Raw genomic sequence first — 12,198 nt, 5'->3', positions numbered from 1 at the left:
GGCTTCTCTCAGCTCTAGGTATGTGAGAGGGACCCTGATTTTGCGGCCTCAAATGGAATGGACACTGCGATGCCCTGTCGCGAAATAAGGTCGGATATCCATGCAGTGACTTGAATGCAGGCTCGTCTTGCATCTCCCAAGACGAAAGGACGTCTGAATCCCCTGTGGAGATCACAGAGAAAGACCTAGTTCCCCACCTCATCGCGACCGGAGGCCTCACATCCTTTGAAAACTCCAGAGGTACGCGGAGATCAGTGCCTCCAAAGGAGATGATGCCTGACTCCTCGTGAAACTTGATAGGAGTCCCAGGATTCCATTGGCACGTGGAAAGGGACCCTTGGTCTCTTGCCTCACCTGGAGGGGCGTCCCAATTGCCCTGCCAAGGTTCAAGGAGAATCCCGAGTTGTCCCTCGCAACTAGGCAGGAGTCCTGACGTCGCTGAACAAACACGTGGTTGGAAGGACCATCCCGATCGTAACTCGAGAGTACACCCCAGGCTCCCGCCGCAACTCGAGAAAAACCATGAGACTTCCCCCTCGCCGCGACATGAGGGCCGATTCCCCTGCACTGCGTGCAGAGCAATTCCGTGTTGCACATCACACATAAAAGGAGCCTTGATTTCTTTGATGGCACTCCAGAGAAACCCCAAGAACACTGTTTCAAGGCTAGAGGGATCCTGAGGTCACTGTAGCAACACGAAAGAGCTCCGTGGCCCAAAAATCAACTCGAGATGAGAGGTTAGTCCCTGGCTTCGACTCCAGAGGAATACCACCTTTCCACAAGCACCTCAAGAGGAGGCTTCTCCCAGCTCTAGGTATGTGACAGGGACCCTGAGTTTGTGGCCTCAAGTGGAATGGACACGGCGATGCCCTGACTCGAAATAAGGCCGCATATCCCTGCAGTGACTTGAATGCAGGCTCGTCTTGCATCTCCCAAGACGAAAGGATGTCTGAATCCCCTGTGGAGACCACAGAGAAAGACCTAGTTCCCCACCTCATCGCGACCGGAGGCCTCACATCCTTTGAAAATTCCAGAGGTACGCGGAGATCAGTGCCTCCAAAGGAGACGATGTCTGACTCCTCGTGAAACTTGATAGGAGTCCCAGGATTCCTGTGGCACGTGGATAAGGACCCTTGGTCTCCCGCCTCAGCTGGAGAGGCGTCCCAATTGCCCTCCCAAGCCTCGAGGAGAATCCCGAGTTGTCCCTCCCAACTAGGCAGGAGTCCTGCCGTGGCTGAACAAACACGTGGGTGGAAGGGCCATCCCCGTCGTAACTCGAGAATATACCCCAGGTTCCCGCCGCAACTCGAGAAAAACCATGAGAATGCCCCCTCGCCGCGAGATGAGGCCTGATTCCCCTGCACTGCGTGCAGAGCAATTCCGTGTTGCACATCACACATGAAAGGAGCCTTGATTTCCTTGATGGCACTCCAGAGAAACCCCAAGAACACTGTTTCAAGGCTAGAGGGATCCTGAGGTCACTGTAGCAACACGGAAGATCTCCGTGGCCCAAAACTCAACTCGAAATGAGAGGTTAGTCCCTGGCTTCGACTCCAGAGGAATACCACCTTACCACAAGCACCTCAAGAGGAGGCTTCTCTCAGCTCTACATATGTGAGAGGGACCCTGAGTTTGCGGCCTCAAGTGGAATGGACACCACGATGCCCTGACTCGAAATAAGGCCGGATATCCCTGCACTGACTTGAATGCAGGCTCCTCTTGCATCTCCCAAGACGAAAGGATGTCTGAATCCCCTGTGGAGACCACAGAGAAAGACCTAGTTCCCCACCTCATCGCGACCGGAGGCCTCACATCCTTTGAAAACTCCAGAGGTACGCCTAGATCAGTGCCTCCAAAGGAGACGATGCCTGACTCCTCTTGAAACTTGATAGGAGTCCCAGGATTCCTGTGGCAGGTGGAAAGGGACCCTTGGTCTCCTGCCTCAGCTGGAGAGGCGTCCCAATTGCCCTGCCAAGCCTCGAGGAGAATCCCGAGTTGTCCCTCGCAATTAGGCAGGAATCCTGACGTCGCTGAACAAACACGTGGGTGGAAGGTCCATCCCGTCATAACTCGAGAATATACCCCAGGTTTCCGCCGCAACTCGAGAAAAACCATGAGACTTCCCCCTCGCAGCGAGATGAGGCTCGATTCTCCTGCACTGCATGCAGAGCAATTCCGTGTTGCACATCAAACATGAAAGGAGCCTTGATTTCCTTGATGGCACTCCAGAGAAACCCCAAGAACACTGTTTCAAGGCTAGAGGGATCCTGAGGTCACTGTAGCAACACAAAAGAGCTCCGTGGCCCAAAAATCAACTCGAGATGAGAAGTTAGTCCCTGGCTTCGACTCCAGAGGAATACCACCTTTCCACAAGCACCTCAAGCGAAGACTTCTCCCAGCTCTAGGTATGTGAGAGGAACCCTGAGTTTGCGGCCTAAAGTGGAATGGACACCGCGATGCCCTGACGTGAAATAAGGCGGGATATCCCTGCAGTGACTTGAATGCAGGCTTGTCTTGCATCTCCCAAGACGAAAGGATGACTGAATCACCTGTGGAGACAACAGAGAAAGACCTAGTTCCCCACCTCATCGCGACCGGAGGCCTCACATCCTTTGAAAACTCCAGAGGTACGCGGAGATCAGTGCCTCCAAAGGAGACGATGCCTAACTCCTCGTGAAACTTGATAGGAGTCCCAGGATTCCTGTGGCACGTGGAAAGGGACACTTGGTCTCCCGCCTCAGCTGGAGAGGCGTCCCAATTGCCCTGCCAAGCCTCGAGGAGAATCCCGAATTCTCCCTCACAACTAGGCAGGAGTCTTGCCGTCGCTGAACAAACACGTGTGTGGGAGGGCCATCCCCGTCGTAACTCGAGAATATACCCCAGGTTCCCGTTGCAACACGAGAAAAACCATGAGACTTCCCCCTCGCCCCGAGATGAGGCCCGATTCCCCTGCACTGCGTGCAGAGCAATTCCGTGTTGCACATCACACATGAAAGGAGCCTTGATTTCCTTGATGGCACTCCAGAGAAACCCCAAGAACACTGTTTCAAGGCTCGAGGGATCCTGAGGTTACTGTAGCAACACGAAAGAGCTCCGTGGACCAAAAATCAACTCGAGATGAAAGGTTAGTCCCTGGCTTCGACTCCAGAGGAATACCACCTTACCACAAGCACCTCAAGAGGAGGCTTCTCTCAGCTCTAGGTATGTGAGAGGGACCCTGAGTTTGCGGCCTCAAGTGGAATGGACACTGGGATTTACTGACTCGAAATAAGGCCGGATATCCCTGCAGTGACTTAAATGCAGGCTAGTTTTGCATCTCCCAAAACGAAAGGATGTCTGAATCCCCTGTGGAGACCACAGAGAAAGACGTAGTTCCCCACCTCATCGCGACCGGAGGCCTCACATTCTTTGAAAACTCCAGAGGTACGCGGAGATCAGTGCCTCCAAAGGAGACGATGCCTGACTCCTCGTGAAACTTGATAGGAGTCCCAGGATTCCTGTGGCACGTTGAAAGGGACCCTTGGTCTCCCCCCTCAGCTGGAGAGGCGTCCCAATTGCCCTGCCAAGCCTCGAGGAGAATCCCGAGTTGTCCCTCGCAACTAGGCAGGAGTCCTGACGTGGCTGAACAAACACGTGGGTGGAAGGGCCATCCCCGTCGTAACTCGAGAATATACCCCAGGTTTCCGCCGCAACTCGAGAAAAACCATGAGACTTCCCCCTCGCCGCGAGATGAGGCCCGATTCCCCTGCACTGCGTGCAGAGCAATTCCGTGTTGCACATCACACATGAAAGGAGCCTTGATTTCCTTGATGGCACTCCAGAGAAACCCCAAGAACACTGTTTCAACGCTAGAGGGAACCTGAGGTCACTGTAGCAACACAAAAGATCTCCGTGGACGAAAAATCAACTCGAGATGAGAGGTTAGTCCCTGGCTTCGACTCCAGAGGAATACCACCTTACCATAAGCACCTCAAGAGGAGGCTTCTCTCAGCTCTAGGTATGTGACAGGGACACTGAGTTTGTGGCCTCAAGTGGAATGGACACGGCGATGCCCTGACTCGAAATAAGGCTGGATATCCCTGCAGTGAGTTTAGTGCAGGCTCGCCTTGCATCTCCCAAGACGACAGGATGTCTGAATCCCCTGTGAAGACCACAGAGAAAGACCTAGTTCCCCACCTCATCGCGACCGGAGGCCTCACATCCTTTGAAAACTCCAGAGGTACGCGGAGATCAGTGCCTCCAAAGGAGACGATGCCTGACTCCTCGTGAAACTTGATAGGAGTCCCAGGATTCCTGTTGCACGTGGAAAGGGACACTTGGTCTCCCCCCTCAGCTGGAGAGGCATCCCAATTCTCCTACCAAGCCTTAAGGAGAATCCCGAGTTGTCCCTTGCAACTAGGCAGGAGTCCTGACGACGCCGAACAAACACGTGTGTGGAGGGCCATCCCCGTCGTAACTCGAGAATATACCCCAGGTTCCCGCCGCAACTCGAGAAAAACCATGAGACTTCCCCTCGCCCCAAAATGAGGCCCGATTCCCCTGCACTGCGTGCAGCGCAATTCCGTGTTGCACATCACACATGAAAGGAGCCTTGATTTCCTTAATGGCACTCCAGAGAAACCCCAAGAACACTGTTTCAAGGCTAGAGGGATCCTGAGGTCACTGTAGCAACAAGAAAGATCTCCGTGGACAAAAAATCAACTCGAGATGAAAGGTTAGTCCCTGGCTTCGACTCCAGAGGAATACCACCTTACCACAAGCACCACAGGAGCAGGCTTCTCTCAGCTCTAGGTATGTGAGAAGGACCCTTAGTTTGCGGCCTCAAGTGGAATGCACACCGCGATGCCCTGACTCGAAATAAGGCTGGATATCCCTGCAGTGAGTTGAATGCAGGCTCGTCTTGCATCTCCCCAGACGAAAGGATGTCTGAATCCCCTGTGGAGACCACAGAGAAAGACCGAGTTCCCCACCTCATCGCGACCGGAGGCGTCACATCCTTTGAAAACTCCAGAGGTACACGGAGATCAGTGCCTCCAAAGGAGACGATGCCTGACTCCTCGTGAAACTTGATAGGAGTCCCAGGATTCCTGTGACACGTGGAAAGGGACACTTGGTCTCCCGCCTCAGATTGAGAGGAGTCCCAATTGCCCAGCCAAGCCTCGAAGAGATTCCCGAGTTGTCCCTCGCAACTAGGCAGGAGTCCTGACGTGGTTGAACAAACACGTGGGTGGAAGGGCCATCCCCGTCGTAACTCGAGAATATACCCCAGGTTCCCGCCGCAACTCGAGAAAAACCATGAGACTTCCCCCTCGCTGCGAAATGAGGCCCGATTCCCCTGCACTGCGTGCAGAGCAATTCTGTGTTGTACATCACACATGAAAGGAGCCTTGATTTCCTTGATGGCACTCCAGAGAAACCCCAAGAACACTGTTTCAAGGCTAGAGGGATCCTGAGGTCACTGTAGAAACAAGAAAGATCTCAGTGGACAAAAAATCAACTCGAGATGAGAGGTTAGTCCCTGGCTTCGACTCCAGAGGAATACCACCTTACCACAAGCACCACAGGAGCAGGCTTCTCTCAGCTCCAGGTATGTGAGAGGCACCCTGATTTTCCGCCCTCAAGTGGAATGGACACCGCGATGCACTGACTCGATATAAGGCCGGATATCTCTGCAGTGACTTGAATGCAGACTCGTCTTGCATCTCCCAAGACGAAAGGATGTCTGAATCCCCTGTGGAGATCACAGAGAAAGACCTAGTTCCCCACCTCATCGCGACCGAAGGCCTCACATCCTATGAAAACTCCAGAGGTACGTGGAGATCAGTGCCTCCAAAGGAGACGATTCAGGACTCCTCGTGAAACTTGATAGGATTCCCAGGATTACTGTGGCACGTGGAAAGGGACACTTGGTCTCCCGCCTCAGCTGGAGAGGCGTCCCAATTGCCCTGCCAAGCCTCGAGGAGAATCCCGAGTTGTCCCTCGCAACTAGGCAGGAGTCCTGTCGTGGCTGAACAAACACTGGGGTGGAAGGGCCATCCCCGTCGTAACTCGAGAATATACCCCAGATTCCCACCGCAACTCGAGAAAAACCATGAGACTTCCCCTTCGCCGCGAGATGAGGCCCGATTCCACTGCACTGCGTGCAGAGCAATTCCGTGTTGCACATCACACATGAAAGGAGCCTTAATTTCCTTGATGGCACTCCAGAGAAACCCCAAGAACACTGTTTCAAAGCTAGAGGGATCCTGAGGTCACTGTAACAACAGGAAAGAGCTCTGTGGATGAAAAATCAACTCGAGATGAGAGGTTAGTCCCTGGCTTCGACTCCAGAGGAATACCACCTTACCACAAGCACCTCAAGAGGAGGCTTCTCTCAGCTCTAGGTATGTGACAGGGACCCTGAGTTTGTGGCCTCAAGTGGAATGGACACGGCGATGCCCTGACTCGAAATAAGGCCGGATATCCCTGCAGTGACTTGAATGCAGGCTCGTCTTGCATCTCCCAAGACGAAAGGATGTCTGAATCCCCTGTGGAGACCACAGAGAAAGACCTAGTTCCCCACCTCATCGCGACCGGAGGCCTCACATCCTTTGAAAACTCCAGAGGTACGCGGAGATCAGTGCCTCCAAAGGAGACGATGCCTGACTCCTCGTGAAACTTGATACGAGTCCCAGGATTCCTGTGGCACGTGGAAAGGGACACTTGGTCTCCCCCCTCAGCTAGAGAGGCGTCCCAATTGCCCTGCCAATCCTCAAGGAGAATCCCGAGTTGTCCCTTGCAACTAGGCACAGTCCTGACGTCGCTGAACAAACACGTGTGTGGAAGGGCCATCCCCGTCGTAACTCGAGAATATACCCCAGGTTCCCGGCGCAACTCGAGAAAAACCATGAGACTTCCCCCTCGCCCCAAAATGAGGCCCGATTCCCCTGTACTGCATGCAGAGCAATTCCATGTTGCACATCACACATGAAATGAACCTTGATTTCCTTGATGGCACTCCAGAGAAACCCCAAGAACACTGTTTCAAGGCTAGAGGGATCCTGAGGTCACTGTAGTAACAAGAAAAATCTCCGTGGACAAAAAATCAACTCGAGATGAAAGGTTAGTCCCTGGCTTCGACTCCAGAGGAATACCACCTTACCACAAGCACCACAGGAGCAGGCTTCTCTCAGCTCTAGGTATGTGAGAGGGACCCTGAATTTGCGGCCTCAAGTGGAATGCACACCGCGATGCACTGACTCGAAATAAGGCCGGATATCCCTGCAGTGACTTGAATGCAGGCTCGTCTTGCATCTCCCAAGATGAAAGGATGTCTGAATCCCCTGTGGAGACCACAGAAAAGGACCTAGTTCCCCACATCATCGCGACCGTAGGCCTCACATCCTTTGAAAACTCCAGAGGTACGCGGACATCAGTGCCTCCAAAGGAGACGATGCCTGACTCCTCGTGAAACTTGGTAGGAGTCCCAGGATTCCTGTGGCACGTGGAAAGGGACCCTTGGTCTCCCCCCTCTGCTAGAGAGGCGTCCCAATTGCCCTGCCAATCCTCAAGGAGAATCCCGAGTTGTCCCTTGCAACTAGGCACAGTCCTGACGTCGCTGAACAAACACGTGTGTGGAAGGGCCATCCCCGTCGTAACCCGAGAATATACCTCAGGTTCCCGCCGCAACTCGAGAAAAACCATGAGACTTCCCCCTCGCCCCAAAATGAGGCCCGATTCCCCTGCACTGCATGCAGAGCAATTCCGTGTTGCACATCACACATGAAATGCGCCTTGATTTTCTTGATGGCACTCCAGAGAAACGCCAAGAACACTGTTTCAAGGCTAGAGGGATCCTGAGGTCACTGTAGCAACAAGAAAGATCTCCGTGGACAAAAAATCAACTCGAGATGAATGGTTAGTCCCTGGCTTCGACTCCAGAGGAATACCACCTTACCACAAGCATCACAGGCGCAGGCTTCTCTCAGCTCTAGGTATGTGAGAGGGACGCTGAGTTTGCGGCCTCAAGTGGAATGGACACCGCGATGCCCTGACTCGAAATAAGGCCGGATATCCCTGCAGTGACTTGAATGCAGGCTCGTCTTGCATCTCCCAAGATGAAAGGATGTCTGAATCCCCTGTGGAGACCACAGAAAAGGACCTAGTTCCCCACCTCATCGCGACCGGAGGCCTCACATCCTTTGAAAACTCCAGAGGTACACGGAGATCAGTGCCTCCAAAGGAGACGATGCCTGACTCCTCGTGAAACTTGATAGGAGTCCCAGGATTCCTGTGGCACGTGGAAAGGGACCCTTGGTCTCCCGCCTCAGATTGAAAGGAGTCCCAATTGCCCTGCCAAGCCTCGAGGAGAATCCCGAGTTGTCCCTCGCAACTAGGCAGGAGTCCTGACGTGGCTGAACAAACACGTGGGTGGAAGGGCCATCCCCGTCGTAACTCGAGAATATACCCCAGGTTCCCGCCGCAACTCGAGAAAAACCATGAGACTTCCCCCTCGCCGCGAGATGAGGCCCGATTCCCCTGCACTGCGTGCAGAGCAATTCCGTGTTGCACATCACACATGAAAGGAGCCTTGATTTCCTTGATGGCACTCCAGAGAAACCCCAAGACACTGTTTCAAGGCTAGAGTGATCCTGAGGTCACTGGAGCTACACGAAAGATCTCCGTGGACGAAAAATCAACTCGAGATAAGAGGTTAGTCCCTGGCTTCGACTCCAGAGGAATACCACCTTACCACAAGCACCTCAAGAGGAGGCTTCTCTCAGCTCTAGGTATGTGACAGGGACCCTGAGTTTGTGGCCTCAAGTGGAATGGACACGGCGAGGCCCTGACTCGAAAAAAGGCCGGATATCCCTGCAGTGAGTTGAAGGCAGGCTCGTCTTGCATCTCCCAAGACGAAAGGATGTCTGAATCCCCTGTAGAGACCACAGAGAAAGACCTAGTTCCCAACCTCATCGCGACCGGAAGCCTCACATCCTTTGAAAACTCCAGAGGTACACGGAGATCAGTGCCTCCAAAGCAGACGATGCCTGACCTCTCGTGAAACTTGATAGGAGTCCCAGGATTCCTGTGGCACGTGGAAAGGGACCCTTGGTCTCCCGCCTCAGCTGGAGAGGCGTCCCAATTGCCCTGCCAAGCCTCAAGGAGAATCCAGAGTTGTCCCTTGCAAATAGGCACAGTCCTGACGTCGCTGAACAAACACGTGTGTGGAAGGGCCATCCCCGTCGTAACTCGAGAATATACCCCAGGTTCCCGCCGCAACTCGAGAAAAACCATGAGACTTCCCGTCGCCGAAAAATGAGGCCCAATTCCCCTGCACTGCGTGCAGAGCAATTCCGAGTTGCACATCACACATGAAATGAGCCTTGATTTCCTTGATGGCACTCCAGAGAAACCCCAAGAACACTGTTTCAAGGCTAGAGGGATACTGAAGTCACTGTAGCAACAAGAAAGATCTCCGTGGACAAAAAATCAACTCGAGATGAGAGGTTAGTCCCTGGCTTCGACTCCAGAGGAATACCACCTTAGGAGAAGCACCACAGGAGCAGGCTTCTCTCAGCTCTAGGTATGTGAGAGGGACCCTGATTTTGCGGCCTCAAGTGGAATGGACACCGAGATGCCCTGACTCGAAATAAGGCCGGATATCCCTGCAGTGACTTGAATGCCGGCTCGTCTTGCATCTCCCAAGATGAAAGGATGTTTGAATCCCCTGTGGAGACCACAGAGAAAGACCTAGTTCCCCACCTCATCTCGACCGGAGGCCTCACATCCTTTGAAAACTCCAGAGGTACGCGGAGATCAGTGCCTCCAAAGAAGAAGATGCCTGACTCCTCGTGAAACTTGATAGAAGTCCCAGGATTCCTGTGGCACGTGGAAAGGGACACTTGGTCTCCCGCCTCAGCTGGAGAGGCGTCCCAATTGCCCTGCCAAGCCTCGAGGAGAATCCCGAGTTGTCCCTCGCAACTAGGCAGGAGTCCTGACGTCGTTGAACAAACACGTGTGTGGAAGGGCCATCCCCGTCGAAACTCGAGAATATACCCAGGTTCCCGCCGCAACTCGAGAAAAACCATGAGACTTCCCCCTCGCTGCGAAATCAGGCCCGATTCCCCTGCACTGCGTGCAGAGCAATTCCGTGTTGCACATCACACATGAAAGGAGCCTTGATTTCCTTGATGGCACTCCAGATAAACCCCAAGAACACTGTTTCAAGGCTAGAGGGATCCTGAGGTCACTGTAGCAACACAAAAGAGCTCCGTGGACGAAAAATCAACTCGAGATGAGAGGTTAGTCCCTGGCTTCGACTCCAGAGGAATACCACCTTACCACAAGCACCTCAAGAGGAGGCTTCTCTCAGCTCTAGGTATGTGAGAGGGACCCTGAGTTCGCGGCCTCAAGTGGAATGGACACCGCGATGCCCTGGCTCAAAATAAGGCCGGATATCCCTACAGTGATTTGAATGCAGGCTCGTCTTGCATCTCCCAAGACGAAAGGATGTCTGAATCCCCTGTGGAGACCACAGAGAAAGACCTAGTTCGCCACCTCCTCGCGACCGGAGGCCTCACATCCTTTGAAAACTCCAGAGGTACACGGAGATCAGTGCCTCCAAAGCAGACGATGCCTGACTCCTCGTGAAAATTGATAGGAGTCCCAGGATTCCTTTGGCACGTGGAAAGGGACCCTTGGTCTCCCGCCTCAGCTGGAGAGGCGTCCCAATTGCCCTGCCAAGCCTCGAGGAGAATCCCGAGTTGTCCCTCGCAACTAGGCAGGAGTCCTGACGTGGCTGAACAAACACGTGGGTGGAAGGGCCATCCCCGTCGTAACTCGAGAATATACCCCAGGTTCCCGCCGCAACTCGAGAAAAACCATGAGACTTCCCCCTCGCCGCGAGATGAGGCCCGATTCCCCTGCACTGCGTGCAGAGCAATTCCGTGTTGCACATCACACATGAAAGGAGCCTTGATTTCCTTGATGGCACTCCAGAGAAACCCCAAGAACACTGTTTCAAGGCTAGAGGGAACCTGAGGTCACTGTAGCAATAAGAAAGAGCTCCGTGTACCAAAAATCAACTCGAGATGAGAGGTTAGTCCCTGGCTTCGACTCCAGAGGAATACCACCTTACCACAAGCACCTCAAGAGGAGGCTTCTCTCAGCTCTAGGTATGTGACAGGGACCCTGATTTTGCGGCCTCAAGTGGAATGGACACCGCGATGCCCTGACTCGAAATAAGGCCGGATATCCCTGCAGTGACTTGAATGCAGGCTCGTCTTGCATCTCCCAAGACGAAAGGATGTCTGAATCCCCTGTGGAGACCACAGAGAAAGACCTAGTTCCCCACCTCATCGCGACCGGAGGCCTCACATTCTTTGAAAACTTCAGAGGTACACGGAGATCAGTGCCTCCAAAGGAGACGATGCCTGACTCCTCGTGAAACTTGATAGGAGTCCCAGGATTCCTGTGGCACGTTGAAAGGGACCCTTGGTCTCCCCCCTCAGATGGAGAGGCATCCCAATTGCACTGCCAAGCCTCAAGGAGAATCCCGAGTTGGCCCTTTCAACTAGGCAGGAGTCCTGACGTCGCTGAACAAACACGTGTGTGGAAGGGCCATCCCCGTCGTAACTCGAGAATATACCCCAGGTTCCCGCCGCAACTCGAGAAAAACCATGAGACTTCCCCCTCGCCGCGACATGAGGCCCGATTCCCCTGCACTGCGTGCAGAGCAATTCCGTGTTGCACATCACACATGAAATGAGCCTTTATTTCCTTGATGGCACTCCAGAGAAACCCCAAGAACACTGTTTCAAGGCTAGAGGGATCCTGAGGTCACTGTAGCAACACAAAAGATTTCCGTGGACGAAAAATCAACTCGAGATGAGAGGTTAGTCCCTGGCTTCGACTCCAGAGGAATACCACCTTACCACAAGCCCTACAGGACCAGGCTTCTCTCAGCTCTAGGTATGTAAGAGGGACCCTGAGTTTGCGGCCTCAAGTGGAATGGACACCGCGATGCCCTGACTCGAAATAAGGCCGGATATCCCTGCAGTGACTTGAATGCAGGCTCGTCTTGCATCTTCCAAGACGAAAGGATGTCTGAATCCCCTGTGGAGACCACAGAAAAGGACCTAGTTCCCCACCTCATCGCGACCGGAGGCCTCACATCCTTTGAAAACTCCAGAGTTACACGGAGATCAGTGCCTCCAAAGC

Source organism: Cervus elaphus, chromosome 20 (assembly GCF_910594005.1).
Source record: "Cervus elaphus chromosome 20, mCerEla1.1, whole genome shotgun sequence".
Taxonomy (NCBI): Eukaryota; Metazoa; Chordata; class Mammalia; order Artiodactyla; family Cervidae; genus Cervus; species Cervus elaphus.
The sequence above is the reverse complement of the archived record's forward strand: the minus strand, read 5'-3'. Positions refer to the sequence as shown.